The 12,989-nt window shown below is 46.9% G+C and overlaps 1 long non-coding RNA gene across 1 annotated transcript; it reads right to left on the bottom strand.

The window, feature by feature from the left end:
- Positions 1-5,650: 5,650 nt before the first annotated feature.
- On the bottom strand, positions 5,651-6,718 carry LOC136586798 (uncharacterized). Its single transcript, XR_010787335.1, has 2 exons — positions 6,600-6,718; positions 5,651-6,493 (listed from the first exon to the last, which is right to left on the bottom strand). It is a non-coding gene; the product is annotated as an uncharacterized lncRNA (long non-coding RNA).
- Between the last annotated feature and the right edge of the window lie 6,271 nt (positions 6,719-12,989).

The following is a 12,989-nucleotide window of genomic DNA, read 5'->3' as shown; positions in this document are numbered from 1 at the left end:
GTACATATATGTATCCCATTGCAGTGCCCTGGACAGCAGAGCTAACGTCAGATTAAATGCAGGTGGGCTTCGGCCCACACTGCATGCCCCAACCTGACTGGGGTTTTTAATTCATAGACACAGGCAGGTACAACTCCCTATTGTGAAGTCCATGTGGACCCACAGCATGGGTGGGTACCAGGAAGCCACCGGCGGTACATAAATATATCCCATTGCATTGCCCATCACAGCTGAGGTAATGTCATGTTTAATGCAGGTGGGCTTCGGCCCACACTGCATGCCCAAGTCAGACTGGGGTTCTTTAGAAGTGGACACATGCAGTTACAACTCCGTGTGGACCGACAGCATGGGTGGGTCCCAGGAAGCCAACGGTAGTACATAAATATGTCCCATTGCAGTGCCCTGGACAGCAAAGCTAACGTCAGGTTTAATGCAGGTGGGCAAAAAATTAATTGGATTACACTGTAGGTGAGGGCCCCAAAAAATTGGTGTACCAACAGTACTAATGTACCTCAGAAAAATTGCCCATGCCCAACCAAGAGGGCAGGTGAAACCCATTAATCGCTTTGGTTAATGTGGCTTAATTTGTAACTAGGCCTGGAGGCAGCCCAGTTAAAATAAAAATTGGTTCAGGTGCAAGTTTCAACGCTTTAATGAGCATTGAAATGTATAAAAATTGTTTACAAAAATTATATGACTGAGCCTTGTGGGCCTAAGAAAAATTGCCCGTTCAGCGTCATTACGTGAGGTTTCAGGAGGAGGAGCAGGAGGAGGAGGATGAATATTATACACAGATTGATGAAGCTAAAAGGTCCCCGTTTTTTATGGTGATAGAGAACGATGCTTCCATCCGCGGGTGCAGCCTACGTATTGTTTAGGTATCGCTGCTGTCCGCTGGTGGAGAAGAGAAGTCTGGGGAAATCCAGGCTTTGTTCATCTTTATGAGTGTAAGCCTGTCGGCACTGTCGGTTGACAGGTGTGTACGCTTATCCGTGATGATTCCCCCAGCCGCACTAAACACCCTCTCTGACAAGACGCTAGCCGCAGGACAAGCAAGCACCTCCAGGGCATACAGCGCGAGTTCAGGCCACGTGTCCAGCTTCGACACCCAGTAGTTGTAGTGTGCTCCCGCCAACTCAGCCTTGACTGGGGAGCGGTGACACAGTCTTGCTGGGGAGCCAGAAAGCTGTCAAAGGCCTTAGAGAGTGTTCCCCTGCCTGTGCTGTACATGCTGCCTGATCTCCACGCCTCCCCTGCCACCTGGCCCTCGGAACTGCGCCTTCTGCCACTAGCGCTGTTGGATGGGAATTTTACCATCAACTTGTCCGCCAGGGTCCTGTGGTATAGCATCACTCTCGAACCCCTTTCCTCTTCGGGTATGAGAGTGGAAAGGTTCTCCTTATACCGTGGGTCGAGCAGTGTGTACACCCAGTAATCCGTAGTGGCCAGAATGCGTGTAACGCGAGGGTCACGAGAAAGGCATCCTAACATGAAGTCAGCCATGTGTGCCAGGGTACCTGTACGCAACACATGGCTGTCCTGACGCAGATGATCACTTTCAGGATCCTCCTCCTCTTCAGGCCATACACGCTGAAAGGATGACAGGCAAGCAGTATGGGTACCCTCAGCAGTGGGCCAAGCTGTCTCTTCCCCCTCCTCCTCATGCTTCTCCACCTCCTCCTCCTCCTCCTCAACGCGCTGAGATATAGACATGAGGGTGCTCAGACTATCCAGCGACATACTGTCTTCCCCCGGCTCTGTTTCCGAGCGCAAAGCGCCTGCCTTTATGCTTTGCAGGGAACTTCTCAAGAGGCATAGCAGAGGAATGGTGACGCTAATGATTGCAGCATCGCCGCTCACCATCTGGGTAGACTCCTCAAAGTTTCCAAGGACCTGGCAGATGTCTGCCAACCAGGCCCACTCTTCTGTAAAGAATTGAGGAGGCTGACTCTCACTACGCCGCCCATGTTGGAGTTGGTATTCCACTATAGCTCTACGGTGCTCATAGAGGCTGGCCAACATGTGGAGCGTAGAGTTCCACCGTGTGCGCACGTCGCACAGCAGTCGGTGCACTGGCAGATTAAACCGATGTTGCGGGGTGCGCAGGGTGGCAGCGTCCGTGTGGGACTTGCGGAAATGTGCGCTGAGCCGGCGCACCTTTCCGAGCAGGTCTGACAAGCGTGGGTAGCTTTTCAGAAAGCGCTGAACCACCAAATTAAAGACGTGGGCCAGGCATGGCACGTGCGTGGGGCTGCCAAGCTGCAGAGCCGCCACCAGGTTACGGCCGTTGTCACACACGACCATGCCCGGTTGGAGGCTCAGTGGCGCAAGCCAGCGGTCGGTCTGCTCTGTCAGACCCTGCAGCAGTTCGTGGGCCGTGTGCCTCTTCTCTCCTAAGCTGAGTAGTTTCAGCACGGCCTGCTGACGCTTGCCCACCGCTGTGCTGCCACGCTGCGCGACACAGACTGCTGGCGACGTGCTGCTGCTGACACATCTTGATTGCGAGACAGAGGTTGCGTTGGAGGAGGAGGAGGAGGGTGCTTTAGTGGAGGAAGCATACACCACCGCAGATACCACCACCGAGCTGGGGCCCGCAATTCTGGGGGTGGGTAGGACGTGAGCGGTCCCAGGCTCTGACTCGGTCCCAGCCTCCACTAAATTCACCCAATGTGCTGTCAGGGAGATATAGTGGCCCTGCCCGCCTGTGCTTGTCCACGTGTCCGTTGTTAAGTGGACCTTGGCAGTAACCACGTTGGTGAGGGCGCGTACAATGTTGCGGGAGACGTGGTCGTGCAGGGCTGGGACAGCACATCGGGAAAAGTAGTGGCGACTGGGAACTGAGTAGCGCGGGGCTGCCGCCGCCATCATGCTTTTGAAAGCCTCCCTTTCCACAAGCCTATACGGCAGCATCTCCAGGCTGATCAATTTGGCTATGTGCACGTTTAACGCTTGAGCGTGCGGGTGCGTGGCGGCGTACTTGCGTTCGCGCTCAAACACTTGCGCTAGCGACGGCTGGACGGTGCGGTGAGAGACATTGGTGGATGGGGCCGAGGACAGCGGAGGTGAGGGTGTGGGTGCAGGCCTGGAGACGGCAGTGCCTGTGTCCTGAGAGGGGTGTTGGATCTCAGTGGCAGGTTGGGGCACAGGGGGAGAGGCAGTGGTGCAAACCGGAGGCGCTGAACGGCCTTCATCCCACCTTGTGGGGTGCTTGGCCATCATATGTCTGCGCATGCTGGTGGTGGTGAGGCTGGTGGTGGCTCCCCGGCTGATCTTGGCGCGACAAAGGTTGCACACCACTGTTCGTCGGTCGTCTGCACTCTCAGTGAAAAACTGCCAGACGTTTGAGCACCTCGGCCTCTGCAGGGTGGCATGGCGCGAGGGGGCGCTTTGGGAAACAGTTGGTGGATTATTCGGTCTGGCCCTGCCTCTACCCCTGGCCACCGCACTGCCTCTTCCAACCTGCCCTGCTGCTGCAATTGCCTCCCCCTCTGAAGACCTGTCCTCAGTAGGCTTAGCAAACCAGGTGGGGTCAGTCACCTCATCGTCCTGCTGCTCTTCCTCCGAATCCTCTGTGCGCTCCTCCCTCGGACTTACTCCAATTACTACTACCTGAGTGATAGACAACTGTGTCTCATTGTCGTCGTCGTCCTCCTCACCCACTGAAAGCTCTTGAGACAGTTGCCGGAAGTCCCCAGCCTCATCCCCCGGACCCCGGGAACTTTCCAAAGGTTGGGCATCGGTCACGACAAACTCCTCTGGTGGGATAGGAACCATTGCTGCCCATTCTGGGCAGGGTCCCGAGAACAGTTCCTGGGAGTCTGCCTGCTCCTCAGAATGTGTCATTGTAATGGAGTGAGGAGGCTGGGAGGAAGGAGGAGCAGCAGCCAGAGAATTCAGAGTTGCAGCAGTGGACGGCGCAGAACTCTGGGTGGTCGATAGATTGCTGGATGCACTTTCTGCCATCCACGACAGGACCTGCTCACACTGCTCATTTTCTAATAAAGGTCTACCGCGTGGACCCATTAATTGTGAGATTAATCTTGGGACGCCAGAAACGTGCCTCTCTCCTAAACCCGCAGCAGTCGGCTGCGATACACCTGGATCAGGAGCTCGGCCTGTGCCCACACCCTGACTTGGGCCTCCGCATCCTCGCCCGCGTCCACGTCCTCTAGGCCTACCCCTACCCCTCAGCATGGTGTATTACCAGTAGTGCAGAAACAGAACGCTGTAATTAAATGTGCCGCTTATTGGCCTGTGGTTGGAGGCTGACTTTGCTTACGGAACGCACAGCAGAGCCAGGAAAGAATTTTGCGCAAGCCTGTAGTGAGACGTAGGTGCGTATGACTGAGCTAGTGGAATTCACAGCGCAGAAGCAGTCAAGTGTCCAAAGGCCACTAGTAGGCCTTAAGTGTTTTGCTTCTATTTTTTTAAAGGCTGAGCTGAGACAGCAGACAGATACTGTAGGCAGCGTATATATGTATACTGTTTCCCTCTGGACGGGATGACGGCGGTGATGTAACGGGCAACGCAGAGCCAGGAAACACTTTTGCGCAAGCCTGCTGTAACACTTAGCTGCGTATTAATTAGGACTACTACCCCCAGCAGAGACGCAGTACACTGAGGACGGTCACAGGCAGCCCAAATATATATTTTTTTTCCCAAATTTTTTTGAAAAAGCCCACTGCCTATATAGACAGTATATCTCTTTCACCTTTCCCACTGTCCCTGCCTCACCACTACTGGCCCTATACTATGTAAAATTACTGCAGACTGAGGACGCAATGCTCTGAATGGCCGATATACAAAAAAAAAAAAAAAGTGCAACACTGCTAAAAGCAGCCTCAACAGTACTGCACACGGTCAGATGTGGCCCTAAGAAGGACCGTTGGGGTTCTTGAAGCCTAAAATAACTCCTAACACTCTCCCTATAGCAGCTCCAGCATCAGCAGCACTGTCCCTGATCTCTGTCAGAATGCATCTGTGGCGAGCCGCGGGTGGGGCCGATTTAAATACTCGGGAGAAGACCGGACTGCTCAAGCGCGTCTAATCGGGCGATTAGACGCTGAAATTAGACGGCACCATGGAGACGAGGACGCTAGCAACGGAGCAGGTAAGTGAATAACTTCTGTATGGCTCATAATTAATGCACGATGTACATTACAAAGTGCATTAATATGGCCATACAGAAGTGTATAACCCCACTTGCTTTCGCGGGACAACCCCTTTAAATATCCCGACACAGGCAGGAAACTTCCTCTGTCACTCGATTAGCACCTGCAGCTAGCTCACAGAATGGTGTTTGGCTACCATGGCAGCCTACAGCCTTCACAAGTCCCCCAGGTCTGCCATGGATGTCTTCCTATTAATCCCTACCTGTGGCAGGGCTTGATAGGATATCTGTAAAAACACAATATACTACAATATTGAACTATTGCAGTATATTAAAATATACTGCAAAACTTCAATATTGCAGCATATTGTACATGCAATCACATGACTGCTAGTTCAAGTCCTGTGTAGGGACTAAAAATAAAAGTAAAATGAGATTAATAAAGTTTTTTTAACTATATGTAAAGTAAAAAAAATATTTTAAATATAACATTTCTTTTTCCAAATCATCACATCAAACTAAGTAAAAAAAATGGCATCCTTGCACCCTTAAAAGTCTAATTTATTAAAATATCCCATTATTTAACACGCACAGTGAACGCCATTAGAAAAAAAATATGGAACGACAGAATTGTACTTTTTTTGATCCCTGCATCTCCAAAAAAGGGATCAAAAATTGGTATGTATAATACCTCAAAATGCTAGCAATACAAAGTACAGTTTACCCTGAAACAAACGAGCCCTACAGCGGCACATCGATGGAGCGCTAACAAGGCTGGGTGGCATACACTAAAACCTAGCATCAAATGTAATTCTCAATTATATTGCAACATGGCGCCCATTTGATGTACAGTAGTTCAGCATCTTGTCTAAATGACCACTTATAAGTCCTTCCTTTACATCTCCATTCCTTTTGAATTCAGTCCAGCTTTGGCTAAAAAAGTGCATAAAAAACAGCTCTACCTGCACACCCATCATTAACACAACATAGAAACTAACTCTTCTATTGTAAATAAAGTGCAACGCGGGGCAAATACCTGCAAACAACTAGAAGGAAATTGTGTTATTTCCTAATGTGGTTCTAAGACAGTGGTGCTCTGCCAGGCTGCACAGAAGTAAGCGCCAGCATCCGTGGGCTTAATATTCGTAATACTCAAGACACAAGCACTGTCCGAGACGATCTCCAGGGATATCCTTGTTTTATATTCATCTATAGCTTCAGTCTTTGCAGGCGTGTAGAACAGGAGCCATTTAATAGCTTTGCTGCTGTCTTGATGATACCAATGAAGACCCTGACGAATGACATAAATGCCATCAACCCCACAAGTGAATTTAGCTGTTCTTCCCGTTTGCCGTATGAGAGACTTCAAATCCTGGCAGGAAACTGCACAAATAATTGAAAATAATAGATTAGTGTACATTATTATTATGACTATCAGAACTGCTATTGTTTCACAAATGGTCTAAATGTTGAGTAGAACTCTACCTACCAGTACAAAGAATACACACAAGAACAGCATACGGCAGCATCTTCACCCTCTTCTTGAGGAGGCAGCTTTGCAGTCGGTGTCGTAGTGCTAATCTTTGAGCAATTGTTCTATCAATAAGCTCTTTTTACTATTTGTTTCAATTTGGTTGTTTTTTTTTTAAGTTGGCCTTGAAATTCTGTCATATTCAGCAAAACCGCAAATAACAACCACACGGCTTGTTGGAGCACCTGACACACATTGCAAACCCACAGAGAAATTTACAAGCGCTGTCCTAAACACAGATGGGTAACTTGCAAATGCAACTGGAGGATAGATGGATAGAAGCGTAAATACGAGGCACATACTGTATACTGAGAGAGGTAAATATAAGAGTGCCATCTGAAGCCCGCCTCAAGGGTCCCTGTTTACCTGTGAGTCCCTACACTACGATAAAGAAAATCACAATTAAAAGGAGAAAAGTAACAAAATCACAGAAAAGTATGGCCATGTTCACTTACCAAAATGTTAGTAGGACACAGATAGGGAGGCAAGTACACCACCTCGCAATAGATATATGGTGCACCACATGTATCCGTTGGCCTGACTCTTTTTTTATCTATATGAATTTTTTGTGCTGGGCAGCCGCTCCTCCCCTTTGAAGATTTGTGTGAGGGGCTTCTTATCAGTGTTTTTGCACCTTTACAATGCTCCCCCATTTTGCGCTTTTGCAGCATCCAAGGAACTGGCCTCAGCCTAGGAAACAGCAGGGTAGAGTTTGCCCTTGTCACGGTGGCTCTCCCGTCTCCCACCTGGAGGGTAACCAGGGATATGTCCAAGGGGCCGAGGGCAGGCTATTAAATAGGGAAACCCACTGGTGGATTAACTTAGTGCTTTTGTCATTTGTGATGCCACCGTCCCATCCCCATCCTCAATCCAGTTGTTAGCAATAAAGAGTCCACACACAGGGATGTAACTTTCAGAGCCAAACCGGGAAGGTCTATGGGGCTTGTTTGCTTGTGATAACTTGGTACACTTCAGTAATGCACACCAGCAGGGACAACAGGGTTAAACTCAAAGTGGTGTGACAGGGAGGATTCATGGGTAGACAAGAGAAACCACAGTCCTGTTCTCTGTGGATCCTGATCTCGGCAACACTCTTCTTTCTCTCTAGCTCTCTACCGGTCATCACTCACATTGGAAAGGGATATGTTGCATGGCGGCTCCCCATCCTTTCTCTCTTGGTGTTTAAGAGTAACACTGGCATCTCCTGGGTAAAGCAGGCCCAGGGTAGGCTTTGGATTCCTTTCAGCCTCTTCCATTCTGGACCACATAGAGCTGAAGATCTCCGTGTGGCTCACTTGCAGAAACTCCAAACACTCCTTTCTCTTGCAAGGCTTATAATTAGATATGAACGAACGTACTCGGTTCGGGTGTTTTTGAGCTCGAGCACCGCTTTTTCCGAGTAACTGACTACTTGGACGAAAAGATTCGAGGGGCACTGGGGGTTGCAGAGGGAAGTGGGGGGGGGGGGGGAGAGCTCCCCCCTGTTCCCCTTGTGCTACCCCCCACTCCACCACGCCGCCCAGCGCCCCCGAATCTTTTCGTCCGAGTAGTCAGTTACTCGGAAAAAGAGGTGCTCGAGTCCAAAAACAACCGAACCGAGTACGTTCGCTCATCTCTACTTATAATGCAATCTCACTGACTGACTGCCTTTAGTCATGCATCTTGCAGAAACATATATACAAAGCACAATCACATGACTAAGAAAAGATACATTTCCAGACATAACCCAGACAGTAACCCATTCAGTGCTGCAGCTAGGCAATGCACATCATATTCATACACATAGAGGACACTGACAATACAATAAGCACGAGACAAATATTTTCACACTGATGGAGGGGCCGCACTAACTCTGGGCCACTACACTTTGGCTGTCTGCATGTTCGCTTTTGGCAATACCTATCAGTATCTTCTGCAACAGGAGGGGTGGGCTTTGATGCTGGCGGAGTCCGGGGTGTCAGTGCCAATGTGGATTTCTCTTTGTCATGTTTCAGTCTGCTTCATTTCAATCTGTGGGCTGTGGGTCTGCATTGAGTGGTACACATTTAGCCTGGCCCCCTTTTTATGCTTTACCTATATGCAGGTGTAGCACTGGGTAGCCGCTCCCCTCTCTGTAGGTTGGTCATGTGAGCGGTTGTTCATTAGTACTTTGCACCTCCTCTATGTAGCATTTGGGTTTTCTGCATCTATTGGGAGATGGTCTATTTGCCTCCCTATCTGTGTTCTACTAGTATTTTGGTAAGTGAACATTGCCATCATTTTCTGTGATTTTGTAACTTTTTCCCTTTTCCTGTCCTTTTTTCCTCATTCCATTTGATAAACCTATTTTGCTTCCTCTTTAACATGTGTGCAAGTTCTGTGTTCCTCCATCCTGGTCTCTTCCTTCTTTTAGGGATTGTTAACGATTATTCTTTGAGAATCTCATTTCACAATATTTCTCAACCTTCTGGGACATTTCTGTCCTTTAGAACATCCAGCTATTAGATTCTTCCTACCAAAATCCAACCCTAATGTCTGAGTTTTCTCAGGTCTTCCTCCCTTTTTAATCCACAATCCAAGGATATCATCATCGCCTCTTCTTAAGGGCCCAGCCACCTTTACTTACTCAACCATTCCCTCCCTGTTGGTAAGAATTAGATCCAAGACAGCAGATCCCCTTGTTTTCTCTTCTACCTTTTGGAAGATAAAGTTGTCAGTAAGAGCGGATAAGAATTTGTTGGATCCATTACTTTTACCTGAGAGATTCCCAACAAATGTCTGGATCGGTAAAATCTCCCATGATCACTATGTTGGGCTTCTTTGAAAGCTTGGCCATCTGATGTAGAAAGAGTTCCTCCATATCTTCTGCTTGTCCCGGCGGCCTATAGTAAATGCCTACAATGGGGGTCCTTTCTGTTGTTCTCTCCTTGTATTCTTACCCAAACATTTTCTACAGAACTCCCAGCTCTGAAGCTTGAATCTCTGTGGAGATAATGTTTTCCTAATATACAACGTAACACCTCCTCCCCTTTTATTAGGTCTGTTAGGTCTTACCTTTCCTCTTGGCTCGACATATCCCGAAAGCTCTGGCAAAAAAATCTATATAAATAAATCCATCCCTTAATTCTAAACATTTTTTGTATTTACACTTATATCTCCATATTCCAAGAATAATGTTATCATAGCACCACCTGCTGTTTACTTGTGTCCACCTCAGTAATTGTTCCAAGGTGGTCTTGTTAAGACATAGTCTTGTTTCTGAGTAGTGGAGCAGAGAGAGAAGTAAGACTGAGCAGATGGAACAACCACTGAGGTAGACAGAGTATGCTTGACCTGGTTTTAGAAAGCTCAGTTACACTTTAAAATTAGAAAGTTATCTCTGTCAAGTTAAACTTAGTTACATCTGTACAAACACCAATATTACTACCATACAGTGACCATATACTAATACTAGATCTGTACCAGAACTCCGCAGAATGTATAGGGTTATTACAGACTATTACAATTTAGTGATTTACACGAAATATCCTCTCTAGATTCATTAGCTTTTCTTTGCTATTAGGCCTGGGATGGAAGATCTGGGCGAGGAATTGCCTATCTCGGACTGGCATAAAATAGCCGTTTCAACCGCACAGCTTTCTATTAACCCCTTAGTGACCAAGCCTGTTTGCGCCTTAATGACCAGGCCAAATTTTGCAAATCTGACACGTGTCACTTTAACATGGAAAAACACCAGAAAGGTTTTGCATATCCAAGCGATTCTGACATTGTTTTTTCGCCACATGTTGTACTTCATTTAGGCGGAAAAAAAGACCGATAGAATTTGTGTTTATTTATTAAAAGCGCCAAAATTGGGAAAATTTTGAAAAAAGTGTCGTTTTTTCACATTTCCAACTGCAATATCTCAAATATGTGCAAACATAATATAGATATTTTTGCTAAGATATATATTTCCATCCGTTTACTTTATTTTGGGCGCACATTGGAAAAACTTTCGTTTTTTTTTTAACCATTTAGGAGACGTACAAATTTAACATTACTTTTCAGCATTTTGAGGAACACTTTGTTTTCCTACACCAAGCCAAGATTGGAAAGGCTCATAGGAGTCAAAATGGTAGATACCCCCACAAGTGACCCCATTTTAAAAACTACACCCCTTAACGTATTCACTGAGGGGTGTCATGAGTATTTTAACCCCACAGTTTTTTTTAGGAGTCAATGCAATTTAGAGGAGAAAAACTAAAATTTCATATTTTTGCAAATATGTCATTTTAAAAGACAGGACTTTTTTCTATAGTACACATGAAAATGAAGATTTGCACCCCAGAATAGATACCCCTGTTTGTCCCGTGCTCAGAAACATACCCATTGTTGCCCTAGTATTATGTCTGTATGCACAATGGGGCCCAAAATGAAAGGAGCAACCGGTGGCTTTGGGAACAGAAATTTTGCTTGAAGGAGATTTAGGCCCTATTGCCCATTTGTAGAGCCATTGAGTGACCAAAACGATGGAGAACCCCCACAAGTGACCCCATTTTGAAAAGTAGACCCCTTAATGAATTTATCTAGGGGTACGATGACTTTTTTGACTTCACAGTTTTTGAATGAATCTAAGCCAAGCCGAAGGAAAAATATTACGATTTTCATTTTTTTGGTAATTCTGTCATTTTAAAAGCAGTTTTTTTGTACAGCACATAAATGAATGAAGACGTTCACCCCAAAATGGATACCCCCGTTTGTCCTGTGCTCAGAAACATACCCATTGTGGCCTTAATCTTATGTCTGGATGCACAATGGGGCCCAAAATGAAAGGAGCAACCGGTGGCTTTCGGAACAGAAATTTTGCTTGAAGGAGATTTAGTCCCCATTGCCCACTTGTAGAGCCATTGAGTGACCAAAACGATGGAGAACCCCCACAAATGACCCCATTTTGAAAAGTAGACCCCTTAACAAATTTATCTAGGGGTACAATGACTTTTTTGACTTCACAGTTTTTAAATGAATCTAAGCCAAGCAGAAGGAAAAAATTATGATTTTCATTTTTTTGGCAATTGTGTCAATTTAAAAACAGTTTTTTTTGTACAGTGTACATAGGAATGAAGACATTCACCCCAAAAGGGATACCCCCGTTTGTCCCATGTTCAGAAACATACCCATTGTGGCCCTAATCTACTTAAAGGAAACATAGCTAGGCCTATAATGGAAGGAGAACCTGTTGGATTTCAGTGTACAACGGAATAAGTTCCAGGCCCCATTGCCCACTTGTAGAGCCATTGAGCAGCCAAAACGATAGAGAACCCCCTAAAATGACCCCATTTTAAAAACTAGACCCCTTATCGAATTCATCTAGGGGTGTACTGCGTATTTTAAATTATTTGAATGAATCTAAGCAAAGCAGAAGGAAAATATTACGATTTTCATTTTTTTGGCAATTTTGTCAATTTAAAAACTGTTTTTTTTGTACAGTGTACATAGGAATGAAGACGTTCACCCCAAAATGGATCCCTTCGTTTGTCCCGTGTTCAGAAACATACCCATTGTGGCCCTAATCTACTTACAGGACACATGGCTAGGCCCATAATGGAGGGAATGCCCGTTGGATATCAGGGCAGAACTGAATAAATTCCAGGCCCCATTGCCCACTTATATGGAAAAAAAATTGACTTCCTAAAAATAATCCCCCCCACCCCCCATTTTTTGGCATTCCCTAATTATTAGATAAAGGAAATAATATAAACTGCGTTTTAGGTCTGGAGACAGGGGAAATTATGGAGGCTGGTTGGGTTAGGCACATGGGGCAAGAAAACCGGGTATCCCCCCTCCTCTCATGCTTTTTGGGAGGTATTTCGTGACCTCAGCAGCGGGGATGGGGTGTAAAAAGTAGCGTTCCGTGAGTCTTCATAAGCTTGCGGAGGTGCAGCAGTCTCACACAGAAGACGTTCAACAAGCTGCTCCTGGAACTGCAGGAAGGCGAGTGTTCCCGGGGCTTCTTGTAAAATACGTATCACAGGTAGCGGTCTGAATAACGCCGGGCTCACACGGACATAGGTGGAATCCACTTGCGGAGGCCCGCAGCGGATCCCAGCTGTGAGCCCGGCTGTGACCATGTGTACGGCAACGTAATGTACTGCGCGTAACTGCCTACTCACGCAGGCGGTCATTCGCAGTACACCTTTTTTTTGTTTGTATTTTCCGCACCGTCCCTTAGCGATGACGCGGGTACCCGCAACCCGTACACAACTTAGTTGCGTATGGGCAGCGGGTATATCCATGACCATGGAGCACAATAGGCTCTATGCTGCGGATAGCCGCTGTAAAATAGAACCTGCTGCGTTCTCTTTTCTGCGAGTGGATTATGCAATTCCAACC

Source organism: Eleutherodactylus coqui, chromosome 12 (genome assembly GCF_035609145.1).
Source record: "Eleutherodactylus coqui strain aEleCoq1 chromosome 12, aEleCoq1.hap1, whole genome shotgun sequence".
NCBI lineage: Eukaryota > Metazoa > Chordata > Amphibia > Anura > Eleutherodactylidae > Eleutherodactylus > Eleutherodactylus coqui.
This window is presented reverse-complemented; position numbering and strand designations above follow the sequence as displayed.